We start from the raw sequence: 14,263 nt of genomic DNA, 5'->3' as shown, positions 1-14,263 counted from the left end.
AAATGACCGCCCTTTTACTAAAACAAATTTATTTCTAAAAACTGAATCTAATTTCTAACCATTTCTGTATCTGCTCCTTAGTGCTGTAAGCGATGCGCTGTTCGCCGTGAAAGAGTCGGCTGCTTGTCCTTTCCTTTTGTTCAAGCTTGAAAATTAGAAATAACAAGAGCTGGCACCTCTTTCTGACAAACTAGAAGATATTTTTGAAAGTGTTCTTCTGGAGGAGTGTCTTCACGGCGTGTATACTTAGTACAACTCAGATTTCTTTCAAACTAATTGTGCTGTTGCTATTTCGGTTTCCGGCCGTGCGAATGACTCAATGAGCTGGGGATTTTGTTGCCTGAACGATTTTCTCAATTGAAACTTGTTTCCATTCTTTGTTCCAGGCTTTTTTGAGACGTCTTTCCCCTTAAGCGTTTTTCTTTTTGCTTTACCCAATTTGGGACTCAGGATCTTTCATAAACGCTTTGCTTTTGTGCGCCTTTGACTATGAGTCCTAGATAGCCTATTTCCATCAGCATTTGTTGAGTGATACTCTGGGATCCGCGGTCCTGCTGTATGCGGTATCCATCTGCGAAGTCATCTCCTCTCTGTTCTTCTAGTTCTGGCGCTTTTCCTTAGATGTTTCCTGCATATAGATTTATATCAGTTGCTGACTTATAGTTCACGTAAATGAAAAGAGACAGAAGAAAAGATTGACATGAAAGCAATTAAGTTCTAATGAATGCATAATCATGTCACCCATTATGACTTGACTCTTCGAAAAACGCAACATAATCATCTTTGGATACACAAGCGTACAATCATTAATTTCCCGTAAGGTGCGCCCCTAATTTTAGGCTCGCAGATCATGCCGAGGAATGCCTGCGACGAATGGCTTCTACGATTTGCATCGCAGCATCGAAGATTGCGATATAAATAGTGGTATCGCAACAATTGATGGTCTCATTTGTCGCACACCATAGATCGCAGGTCGCAGCTTTGCATGGTCGCAGATCGCATATCGCAATATCGCAAGGTCGCAAGATTTTTCGCTTTGTCACTTTGTGCTGCTTATGTGACATTGCGACGTGCGATGTTGCATATCGGCTGTCGGCGGTTCTTTAGGTTTTCCCCTTTTGAGCGCTTTTAATGCACGCGATGCGATGGGTTCTCGCGTCGCTCCTCCTCAGTGTGTTTATGCGCTTTGGGGAAAGCGCTCCTTTTTCCTTTGCGACGCGATATAGCTCTTAGGGAGTTAATACAAAAGATTTTTCAAACAAAAATATTTTTTGGATTTTTTGGTTAAGGGTCCCCCTTTGCTTGATGTTATTACTAATATCAAACAAAGAGGGGGGTTGTTGGTGACCACAACAATGGCGATTCACTATGAAGAACCAGTTATCTCTGCATTTCTATTGACCGTTCACTTCCGAAACAGCAAAATTTTTTATATGTCTAAATTTTGTTATGGACAGATAGAGTAGATTGCCCCTCACCTTGTCGACGATATTTTGTCTCAACCCTTTTTATATCCCAATTTCTTGCTTCCTCAGGTTTTCTTCTTGCATTCGCACCAGACATTACTTGGTCTTAATTAAAGATAAAATAAGGTCTTCTCTGCGTACTGGCTTAAAAGTATGCTCATTTGTCATAGGTAGAGCCTCTGCTGCCCGCAAGCATTCATAGCCTCGACATGGTTACCATGTTATCCAGCAATGATCCTTTTTCCTGCTTGAGGTTACTCGCAACATTCCAGAGAAAAATCCTTTTTGACACACTTTTCCTTTTTTAATTCTCTAAAGAACAATGTCTTGGTTTGGTGGCCAAATTATGACACAGTCATTCACCTGATTTACACTTTTGCTGAACAAGCCGGCTCGTGATGAGACCTCTTGTCTTTTGATTGCAACAATCTTAAGTCATTGCCCTGTTTTGATAGACAGTATTGGCAAAGTCAGCAAGTTATAATATCTGTGATCATGATAAGTCAGCTCGTGATGAGACCTCTTATTCTTTGAGATATAGTGTTTTGTTTGGATTGTTTCTCTGAATTCTGTAATTTCCTTTTAGCAGGGAGGAAGTCATTGTTTTTCCTTAAGAAAGCTCTGGACGACAATAATAGAGTTTTTGAAAACAACAGCTTTGCAGAGAATGATTATTTTATTATTGATGATACCTTTCATGGTGCTGATACAAAACAATTTTTTTACCAGAGGTTGCTTTTGTCAAAGTTTTTTAGAGGCCGAAACGAGTATCGTAATCAAAGTGAAGTCAACTCTATTTGTCAATAATAAAATTCAGATTTTCAAAAAATTTGCTATTTGTACAAGCGAAATCAAAATTTGATAGAGAATTGGCGTGCTCTTTCATGAATCCTTTTTAAATGATCATTTACAACGGGTTTTATTCATAAAAAGAGAAAAACAAAACAAAATAAAAACTAAAACTAAATCCATCCTACAAAAATTAGAAGAATTCTCTTCTATGGAAAATATAATTTAAGAATCAGTCCGTTGACAGGTAAAGAATCTCTCCTTCCTGCCAGATCCTGCAACACGAATGTAGACGGGCCTACGACTTCTACAATTTGAAAAGGGCCAAGCCACAGCTTCTGAAATTTCGTATGTTTGCCCTTTTCTTCATGAGCCTTATCCCATTTCAAAACTAAATCACCCATCTGAAAGTTTTTTCTGGTTATGATGCTTGAGTCAAAAGAAGATTTTATTAGCGCTTGGTGATGAGCATGGGTTTTCCTAGCTTGTTCTCTTTGTTCTTCTAGTTTGATTATTTCCATTTGTCTTAATTGTAAAGAGGAAGTAGGTACTTCATCGATATATTGCACTAAAGACAAAGAGGGGATGACTAGGTGAGTCGGAAGAACCACTTCTCTCCCATAAACTAAATTAAAGGGAGAAGTGCTGATTGAAGCTTTCTTTGTTATTCTATCAGCCCATAAAGCATTTACTAGCGCTTTGTGCCAATTCCTTTGGTTTTGGTCGACTGTTCTTTTGATAATTCTGATTAGGTTCTTGTTTGTTGATTCAGCCAATCCATTACCTGCGGATAGTAGTTGGCAGAATATTTCAGTTTGAACCCTCTTTTAAGCGCAAACTCAGTCATAGTATTTCCAGAAAAATATGAAGCGTTATCAAACATTAATGCTGTTGGCAATCCAAACCTAGTGATGATAAATTGATCTATGAATTCAATAATATTTTCAGAATGAACTGTCTTGAGAGGAATTGCTTCTACCCATTTGGTAAAATAATCAGTTGCCGTGAGGATATAATTATGCTGCTTAGAAGAGTGAGGAACGATCTCACCTATTATGTCCAAGCCCCATTGACTGAATGGTTGGTTGATGATGACTGGTTGTAGCGGCATGGACGGTTTCCTTTGTTTTCCTGCAGTAGTCTGGCAGACTTGGCATTTCCTTACGTGATTGTATGAGTCTTTGAATAGCGTGGGCCAATAATATCCTGCACGCAAGATTTTATGTGCAGTCGCATCTCCGGCATAGTGTCCGCCCGCTGGTCCATCGTGGAGTTCCTGCAAAACCTTTTCGGCTTCAGTTTTCTCAAGACACCTAAGAAGCACAGAATCGTAATTCCTTTTAAACAAGACATCATTTATGAGCTGGTATTGTTTAGCTTTTAATCTCAGAGCTCTTTTCTTGGTATGATCCAGACGTGATGGAGCATACCCGTTCTTAAGAAAATAAATGGTGTCAGCATATGATGATTCTGCATCGTTTAGGCTTACCTCGTACGCTTGTACCTCCTCAGATGAGTTCTCCGGGATTTGCGATGCTCCGGCTAACATCTTGCAGAAGCCTTGACCTCTTACGATGTTTTGCTGGTTTGATCTCGAGATCATATTCTTGTAAAGCGGTAATCCAATTAGATCTCTTTTTGCCCACGTCTTTCTGCACCAAAAGGTTTCTTACCACCGGAAACGGTACTACGAATTTAGTGTGGGCTTTAAGCAAGAAAGGTCTGAAATATTTGATAGCTTTGAAAACAACATATGCTTGTTTCTCTACGTCTGAGTAATTAATTTCAGCACCTTGTAAGTTCGAGCTAAAGAATGCGATTGGAGCTTCCGTTTTCTCTTGATTTACTTGGGTCAAAATCGCGGCATAGGATTTCTCTGAGGCAAAAGTGTATAAGGTAAAAGATTCCGAAAAATTTGGGGTGGCCAAAGATGGAGCATTGATGATAGCTTGTTTCATTAAGTTGAACGCTTCGTGCTCATCTAGACCCCATTTGAAATTTGAATTCTTTTTTATCATATTTTGTAAGGGAGAAATAATACGTGAAAAATCCGGGACAAATCTTTTGACAAAATTGATCTGTCCAAGGAAGGATTGCATGGCTTTCTTGTTATGGGGTATGGATATTTCGGAAATTTCCTTGATTCTGTCGGGTTCTATATGAATACCAGATTTCGACACTATGAATCCGAACAATTTCCCTTCGCTTAATGCAAAGAAAGATTTCTTTGGGTTGAGCAAAATCCCATACCTAAAGCATCTTTGAAAGATTTGCTTCAAATATTTGAGGTGGTTGTTTCGTTTTTTGGAGTACACTGTTATATCATCCAAGTAAATCACCACTGATTTATTGACTAACCCTTTAAACGTGATGTCCATGGCTCTCTGAAAGGTAGCTCTGGCATTGATCAGACCAAATGGCATCTTTCGATATGCATAAGTGCCCCATTTGGTTCAGAACGTAGTCTTTAACTGATCATCGGGATGCACCAGTACTTGATTGTATCCTGAAAATCCATCCAGGAATGACATTAATTCTGAGCCTGCTACTGCCTGTAATATTTGCTCCATAGGTGGGAGGGGAAAGTTATCTTTCTGACAGGCTTTGTTGAGATTTCGGAAATCGATACAGATTCTAATGTCTCCGTTTTTCTTCCTAACGGGCACCATATTGGATACCCATTTAGAATGCCTGATGGGGAAGATTATTCTGGCTCTCAACAACTTATTAAGCTCAGTTTTTATTTAATTTTCTAGGTTAGGGTGTATTTTTCTGAGCTTCTGCTGGACAGGTTTTTCATTGTCAATCATAAGGATAACATGTTGAATGATAGAAGTGTTGTATGTTTTTAGCTCATCGAAATTCCAGGCAAAAACGTTTTTGTATTGTCTCAGAAGACGGATATATGCTGATTTCTCTTCAGGGGCTAGGCCGTGACCTAGGTTAACATTTTGTGGCTTCTAATCGGTCACCTAGGTTTACTAATTCATAGTTCAGGGTAGAACTGCAAAGTTTAGCATTGGCGGACCTTTTAAACCGACTTTTCAAATCATATAAATCTTCTAACTTGACCACCGATTTTGGTATAGCATTGTCAGAGCCATTTTGTTGTATTTGATGTGTTAGCACTTGAGATTTCACCCTAGGCTGAGGAAGGTAAACCTTCAAGGCCACATCAAACCATTTCACCTCGTAGCTAGCCCTACGGGGTATGAGAAGGCTCTCTCCGGTCTATCTCGGAAAATTTTCAATGAGGTAAGATAACCAATCAAAGTTAACACTGATATTAGGCTAGTAAATAGATAAGGAGGGTTGATTTAAAGTTTTTGGGGTTTTTTGGTGGCAAATTGAGGATCTGCAATTTTAGGGTGCGAGGATTTGACACAGTTTCTGCAGGTGAGTCTTTGGGGAAAGGTAGGAGTTTGTGCTAATGCCTTTAGCTGAGATGGATGATCAAGGAAGAAGAAGGAGAAGCTAAAGAGGGCAAACAATGACTTTGAATCCTTTCTAGACAGTGGAAAACATAAACATTAAACAAATTTGAAAGCTGAGCATGGCAAGCATGAATTCAAACTTTATCACTTCATTTGTTTAATAAGCTGCAGTAAAGAAAGAGATGGAACACATAAACACACTTACAATTACAATAAGAGAACACACCATCAACACAAAAGTCCACAAGAATCCCAATGATGTCTGCAAAACCCTGGTCTTCCTTTTCCTCAAATTGCAGAGATACAAGTAAAATATACAATAGGAGCTTCTCCCTCAAGAGTCCAACCATGAAAATGAGCAAGAGAAGGCATAATATAGATGATATAACTCCTTTCCCCACCTCTAGGGTTCGAGCTCAGCTTCCTAGGAGCTGTTTCAACTAATTCCAAACTAAGCACTAGATAATAGGCAGTCAAAACAACTTGCCTCTAAAACTTAGGAAACCTATCCATGCATTAAATATTTACCATTTACATTCAAGAAACTTCTAGAAGTGATCAAGGAGAGTAAAAGTATCTTAGAGCCATGAAAGTTACATAAAAATCCATGATTTACATGCCCAAAACATTAAACCAAGTGAAAACAGTGTTTTTCTGGCCGAACTGGTCAAAATAGGCAAAATTCCTTGACATGCAGCGCACATGTGCCTGACGGGTAGCGCACATTGAGAAGCCTGTTTGAGGGCCTTCCCGGTGTCCAAATCAGGTGCAAGCTAGCTCATTGGAAAGTTCTGCGAGTCTTCTTTCCAACCCCACCAGAATTTTTGAATTTGGAGTTCATTTGACCCCTCAAAACTCAATTCTCCCAAGACAGCTTTCTGCAACTCAAAATAGGGGCAGAAAGTCAAAATTTGCGTGTGTTTTGACCTTTTGGAGGCCCAAATCTCCATAAAAACTGAAGTCCATCCATAGGTAGGTGTAAATTTGCATGAAAATTCCAAAAATGCTGAGTTTTTCCCGTTCTGAGTTGCCCCCATGTAGTGTAGCGCACGGGGCGCTACCCGTTAAAGGGCCAAAACCTGTCAATTTCCCAAAAATGCCAAGAATGCCTCAAAACTTTCAAAATTTCTTGTGCTAGCTGCTAGGAAGAGGCTAATGAGTATCATGGTGAGTGAGAGAAGCCTCGGCCAAGATACGGAGTGGGTTGGCCTTCTTCTTCTTCCCAAGAACTTCGGTCAACCTTCTTTGGAATATTTTCATCTTCACCTTGCAAACATGCATCCTTGCCCAATAATGATTTTTCATGTTTCTCAGTAGCTTCTTCTCTTGGTTGGCCTTAGCCAACAGCCTCTCCAAGTGTGCATTGACCCGGATGAGCATGGATTCTCTCTCAGCAGGCAATAGATCACCGGGTCTTCTTCGGTTCAGGACTCGGTCAGTACGAATCCTCCATAACTCATCAAGTACTTTCTCCTCCTCTAACTGTTTGTTCCGCTGCTCCAGTTAGGTGATGGTCCATTGGGCACCCTCAAGTATCCTCTGTAAAACATCATTTTCAGCCCTAAGATGCTGAATGATCTCCTTCGCCTCTTGGCTAGGAGAACTGGCCTCGAGATCAATCACTGGATCCTCATGAATCATGTTCATCATCCTCACTTGGGTGAAGTGCATCAACAGACGGATGTGATAAGAGTACACCAGTGATAACCTGCCCTCACATGTAAAGTAACGCATGATGAGTCTCAAGATCTGAGCATACTCCCTCTGGAGAAATCTGAAAGGAAAAACCCCCGACAAGTGTCTCATGAAGGCTGGCATGACATATGGCTCAAAATGAACATAATCCAACACTTTGAGCTTGGGCCACACTTCACCCACATTTGGTATCCCAGTAGCCTCTGAAATCACTTCCGGAGACAACACAAAGTTCACACCTGCCAGAGTGACCTGCCCATCATGAAGGTGCAAAACAAATAATCGGGCTAACTCCCTGTGGTGTTGGATCTGAGCAAGCCTCTCGCAAAACTGAAAACATGACATATACCGAAAGCAACTCACTGCCAAAGGACTGGCCTGCAATTCTGCCAATGAGGTGGGTTCCTCTCTCTTAGGACGACCACCTTTGCCCCCCCTACGAGGCCTCCGCTGTACCTCAACCTCTGTAGAAGAAGACTGGTCATCACCTTGCTCATAGGTCTCGGTGGTTGACATGGTGCTTTTGAGCAAAGTGGAGAAAATAGACAAAGTAAACTACTGCCCTTGCCTGCAAAAATGCTGAGTTGTATGCTGTTTTCAAGGGGAAAAAATCATGAAGGAAATGTTAGGGGAGGGGATTTTTTTAACAAGGAAAGGGAAACATATGAAAACAAGGAATTTTCAAGGGACAATTCACAAACTGTCAAACATATAATCTCATCTTAATTAGCGGGAAATCATTTGCAAAGAAATGTTTTTATTAGGGTAACATGGATAATAATAACCAAGGGAAATGACATGTATGCTCAACAGGGGAATGGGACAGCATAGATAACTCGCTCATTTGATTTCTGTCTTTCAATGTACATCATAAGGCACACTCTGTTTTTTCAAAGGGGTTCATGTACATTTGAGGCTAGGGGAAAAGGGCTTCATTGACATTTTGTCAAAAGGGAAAAGGGGTTTTATTGACAAGGATATTAGGGGATAAAAGGGAAAACATGGTTTTTGCTTTTTAGGACCAAAACAACATTAGTTTTGATCAAATATACATAGCAATATTTCCTTTGCTTTTGTTTATATACACAGCCACATTTTCTTTATTTTTTGTTTTGGCATTTTATCATCATATTGCTTTTTTTTTTTACATAATCATTTTGTTTTTCTTTCATAACATTTTGTTCTTTTTGCTGTGTGTGTTTTTACATCACAATGGAGGGTATTTAGGGTTTTGGGAATGTGTTTAGGGAGGGGTAGGGTTTGCTACTTGGAAGGAGGAAAATTTCATATTCTTTGCAAATAAGATAAGATAGAGACATAAGATGACAATTGTGAAATCAATGGGGAAACATGGAGGGAGCATAAATGGGAAATTAGAACCTTGAAAAGAAAACACCAAACCCTAGCATTATGCCTACATTGACAAGCAATCACCAAAATCTATTTTCTTTGCATTCTTAGTGATAAAACATATAAATGAAAGCTCATCATTCACCATTCATCAATTCATCAAGTGTATAGACCCTACCTCGGTCGATTTTGCAACTTAGAGGGCGATTGGACAAAATTTGGGGCGGTTTTGGTGTTAACAGCTTGACGAGTAGCGCAGGGCACTCAACGGGTAGCGCACAGCCTGACACGTAGCGCCCGTTACAAATTACCATTGCTGGGAGGCGCCTGACGGGTAGCGCAGAGCCCAACACGTAGCGCACAACCTCTGATGGGTAGCGCACCTGAAATTGGTTCAATTTCTCTGCACTTTGCCTCCTTTCGCCTCTTCGCCCTCTCACTTCTTCTTGCAAGCTCTTTGGATGCACAATGAGGGAATTGAGAGGGAATTTGACTCTTTATAAGCTCAATTTAAAAAAAATTTACTTACCAAACCCACTTTCTAATGTTTTGCCTTGACACTTTCTTTTAACATTGTTTTGAGTTTTCCTTTGTTCTGAATTTGATCTTTTGGGTGTTTTAGCTCCGTTCTTTTTGCAGGTAGACCATCTGATGGATTCTAGGGAGGAGACTAGGGTTATTGCCGGCATTTTGAAGAATTTTTTGAAATTTCCTTATTGCTTTACAAAATTGACATGACCTTGGCTTTAAAAACAGGGTTTTTAAATCCAAGGTATAAAAAGCTGTACATGATGAAAAATATCAATGAAACATATTTACATACCTCCTTCTGGCTTGCTGGGGACTCATGGACCTCTGACTCATGATCTTGCAATAACATTTGACTGAAACCCTAGACCTAAGGCTTTGGACTTCAAGACAAAACAAAACAAGTGTGACACAAGTTCATTAACGGATATGACCTGATCCAGCAAAGCCAAGAAGGGAACAAGGACCAGCTCCTCCATCAGTTTTATGGCATGCCTAATGGAATGCAAAACTGACATTGATGAGACACCTACTTATGCATATGCAAAGAGATTTTTTTGATCACTGATGGAGGGCATCATGACCGACACTAACATGATGATCATGATGGTCTTCGTTGATTATCTGATTTGAGTAGGATCCTTCAGAAGTAAGGAAATTTACGATGTCAGGATCGTCGTTGAACACTCTCCAATTGATGATATTGTCAGGGATGGATGGTCTAAAGATTAATTCTATTGAAAACCTATCAGGACTAAAATCTTCAGAAGGGATAAGTCTAGAGGCCACGTTAGCTAACAGGTCTGCGCTCGCATTTTGAATTCTTGGAATTGACGAGATGTTGAATGCCATGAAATGTGCAGTGAGATCTTGAACTAATGATTGATAATGCTTTAAATGACTTGACAGGAAATGTATGGTGTTACGTACCTGTTTTACGACGATCTCCGAATCTCCAAAGACTTGAAGATACTTAACGTTTAATCCGATTGCTTTGTATAGGCCTTGAACCAAGGCTTCGTAATCCGCTGTGTTGTTCGTGCAATCGAACTCAAGTCTGCATGTGAGCATAATCTTATTCCCGTCTGGTTAATCAGAACGCATCCTGCTCCTGCTCCCTTATTTGATTTAGATCCTTCAAAATATAATTTCCAAAATAAAGATGTATTTACAGAATTATCTAAAAAACTAAAACATTTTGAGTCATCAGTTTGGGAGAAATTTTCAACTTGGGATAAAACTGAATTCTCTAAGTATGGTGAAATATGAGCATTGAAATTACCTAGGAAAGAATCTATTGCGTAATTGCCTACAATGCTGCTATTGTACGTTATGGCCTCATTTTCTCCTTCCAGTTCTGTCACAATGTATTTTTGGTGCAATTCTCGTTCAACCTTTATCTGATTTGGTTTACCATTGTATGGTAACCACATGTGCGACCAATCGGTTGAAAAATATCCGTGGAGTTTTTCCGACCAATCCCTGCTAAGAATCAAACCATAGAACTCAGGGATATCAGCTACTAGAATGTCGATAACCTGACACACTTTTGGGTTAGACGACAATCTTATGGTCACCTGATTGAGTTCACCAATCACTTCGACTTGGGATCGATCAAGTTGAACTATATGTACTGCGGATTTTTGAGGTTGCACATTCAATTTGGCACATATTGACCTGGGTAAAATATTCGTTGAAGCACCAGAATCGACCAAGCAATTGTGCACGTTTTTGTTGAAGATTTCATATGTGAGAAGAAAAGGAGGAGTATGAGATCTTGATCTTCCTCCAATCAAGGCGATGTCATTTGGATCAATTTTATTGATTGTGTTGGTTGGAGGCCTTCCCAGATTGTGAGAAGCTACAGCTGTAGGTAAAGATGTAGTAGGCACAACATGTAATTCTTTCATCATTATTTTCTGCTGGTGTTTCAATTTACTCAATTCATACAGAGTGATATTAGCCCTAGTCTTCTTCATGTCATCAATGATGTTATACTCCATTTGATCCGACACTATTAGTGTTCTTGATGGAGGCGTTTGATCAGATTGGACTGGGTTAAACTGGGTCGCTTTAGCAGTTGACTTTTTTGTTGCTACCTTTTCTTTTGTTGTAGGGCTTGCGCCCTTTTGTTTTGGGGTAGTTAGGGGAGGATCAAGTTGATTTTTGCTTCTCGTGCTAACAGGAAATGCTTCTTGATCCTCTTCTTGTGGGAGGATGAGGTCCCACATTCCTTGTAGTTCTACGACCTCTTCCTCGTCGGTCTGCCCTTCAGTGGTAGTCTCTTCTTCTTCGTCTTCTTCAGATTCAACGTTTGAGACAACACTAGGTGGTCTTACCTCCATGGGAGGATTTCTTTTAAAAGTCCTAAAGGGATTTTTCAAAGAAGTCTCTGCTATTTGTTTCTTAATATCAATCATCTCATTTGACATGGCTTTCAACACTTTTTGTAATCCTTCCAAATTGAAAGGATCTTTCGTTTGCTTCTTCTTGGTGTCTTCTTTGAAAGAGATCTTCTTAGATTTGCGTTCTTCTATAGCAGATCTCTTTTCTAGGGCTACCACACGTTTTTCCACTGCTAACGCTTCTGTCAAGTTGTCGACTAAGGTGGTCTTGTTTGCCCTATCTACGAAGATAGCCAAGTTTGGAGGTAAAGCCATGATGTACCATTCACATCTTACTTCCTCGCTGGGTTGTGAGGCAACAGGGATTTTGTTGAGGATCTTATTGAACCGTAAGTTAAAATCTTTAATGGGTTCTCTAGCCTCAGCCTTAAGATTAGATAGGTCATTGATCAATGTCGCCATGGATTTGTCATCACCAAACTTGGTGAGGAATTGACTTTGAAAAATGTCCCAGCTTGTGATGGATTCGGAAGGTAATGAAAAGTACCATGACCCGGCTGTTCCTTGCATTGTATAAGGGAAAAGCCGGACAACAGCATCTTCTTTAGTGACTCCGTTGAGATTAACAGAAAGCATGAAATTGTTGATATGTTCCTCGGCTAGCATGCCTGCTTCGGGGTTGAATTTAGGCAGCCATTTCTCAGGATGGGCCGGTATAGAGCTCAGGGGTGGAGGCATTAAAACCGCCCCAGGATTGTTCCATGGAGACTGAGCCATCGTTGAGTTGCTAGTTAATGGAAGTGCAGAAGACGATCCCTGATGCTGAGAAGATGAAGATATTAAGATCTTTGATGTTTGAAGAGGAAGGTTTGTAGAAGATGGGTGAGTGAGTTGGAATGAAAGAGTGGGTGATTGACTTCGCGGTGAGGGAGTTGATATGGACGAAGTAGATGAAGGAGTCTGAATGTCAGACTCTGGTGGTGTTTTCCTTGCTCTTTTCCTGGTAGGGAGAGGGAGTTCACTTGGTTGTATGCCAAATTTTTCACTCTTTGATCTAGTAAGGGGATGAGCAGGGTTGTACTGCGAAGTCACGCTGCTTTTAGATTTATCAGATTTCTGGTTAAAAATAGAGAATCCCTGGAGTTTACGAATCAAAGTTCGAATTTCAAGGGGTTCAAAGATAGATTGGTCTGATATATTCGAATATGTAGCAGCGGTAGATACTCGAGCGACTTCAAATTCCGGGTTTAACCGTGTTGGAGAAGTCGAGGGAGTTGATGAGGGTGTATTACTCTCAGAATGGTATTTAAATGTTGCTTTAGGTGCCATTCATAGTTCGTGCCCTCCTTCTAGTGCCAAATATGTTGAGGGCCCTGAAATCGGGTCAACAACAAAGGGGATACCCACCCGGTCGGGAACCTGGTTGGCGGCTCCGTGCCCATTTGGTGTAGCGGGTCCGACTGGGGATAACGGGACCAGCTTCCCGTTCTAAGGGGGTGTGTGTGTGTAGAGTTTGGTGATGTGTGTGTGTGTAGAATATGATAATGAAAATATGGAATTATTTCTAAGCTAATCTAGTTCTAAACTCTGAGACTGAATTTTATACTACTTTAATCTATCAAGAACAACACATCTAATCTACGCTAACCCGGGATAGAACTTTTTCCATTATGCGATCTAGAAAGATTTCACACAATAACTGGTAATGAAGATTATTCAGCTATTATGAGAATATAAATCAATGAAGATGAACCATCCTGCATAAAAAGTTAAGCAAAACAGTTGTGAACAGCATATCGCATAATCAGTTATTCATGTATTAAGCACAAATCAATGACTCCACCGTACAAAAGTGCCAAATGGTAGTCCACTCATTCATACGTTAACATATAAACAACATCAGCTGTATATTACTCTAAGAATGCAAGCAGAAACTCGTCAAGAGATAAAAGTACCATTTATGACTGACTTTACACTCACAGACCTGAAGCAATAATGATCTATTTCTACTTACTTCTAATGCCTACTAAGAGTACAGAAGTGCAACATCAGTAGCAGGTATTAAAATGCAAACATAAATAAATCTTGATCCGTCCATTCATCAAAAACCCCCTCCGAGGGTGCAAAAGTGCATGTTCTGAGGACAATTTTTTTGACAAATTTCCGGACCCTTCTCCAATGCAACGAGAAGGGTTAAATACTACTAACCGGCTAATTTTGATTACACAAATTTAGGGAACGGCTTCAAATGACCACCCTTTTACTAAAACAAATTTATTTCTAAAAACTGAATCTAATTTCTAACCATTTCTGTATCTGCTCCTTAGTGCTGTAAGCGATGCGCTGTTCGCCGTGAAAGAGTCGGCTGCTTGTCCTTTCCTTTTGTTCAAGCTTGAAAATTAGAAATAACAAGAGCTGGCACCTCTTTCTGACAAACTAGAAGATATTTTGGAAAGTGTTCTTCTGGAGGAGTGTCTTCACGGCGTGTATACTTAGTACAACTCAGATTTCTTTCAAACTGATTGTGCTGTTGCTATTTCGGTTTCCGGCCGTGCGAATGACTCAATGAGCTGGGGATTTTGTTGCTTGAACGATTTTCTCAATTGAAACTTGTTTCCATTCTTTGTTCCAGGCTTTTCTGAGACGTCTTTCCCCT

This window comes from Pinus tabuliformis, chromosome 4_2, assembly GCF_031772625.1.
Source record: "Pinus tabuliformis cultivar Carrire ecotype Pingquan chromosome 4_2, CPIR1, whole genome shotgun sequence".
NCBI lineage: Eukaryota > Viridiplantae > Streptophyta > Pinopsida > Pinales > Pinaceae > Pinus > Pinus tabuliformis.
Note: the sequence above shows the minus strand (reverse complement) of the source record.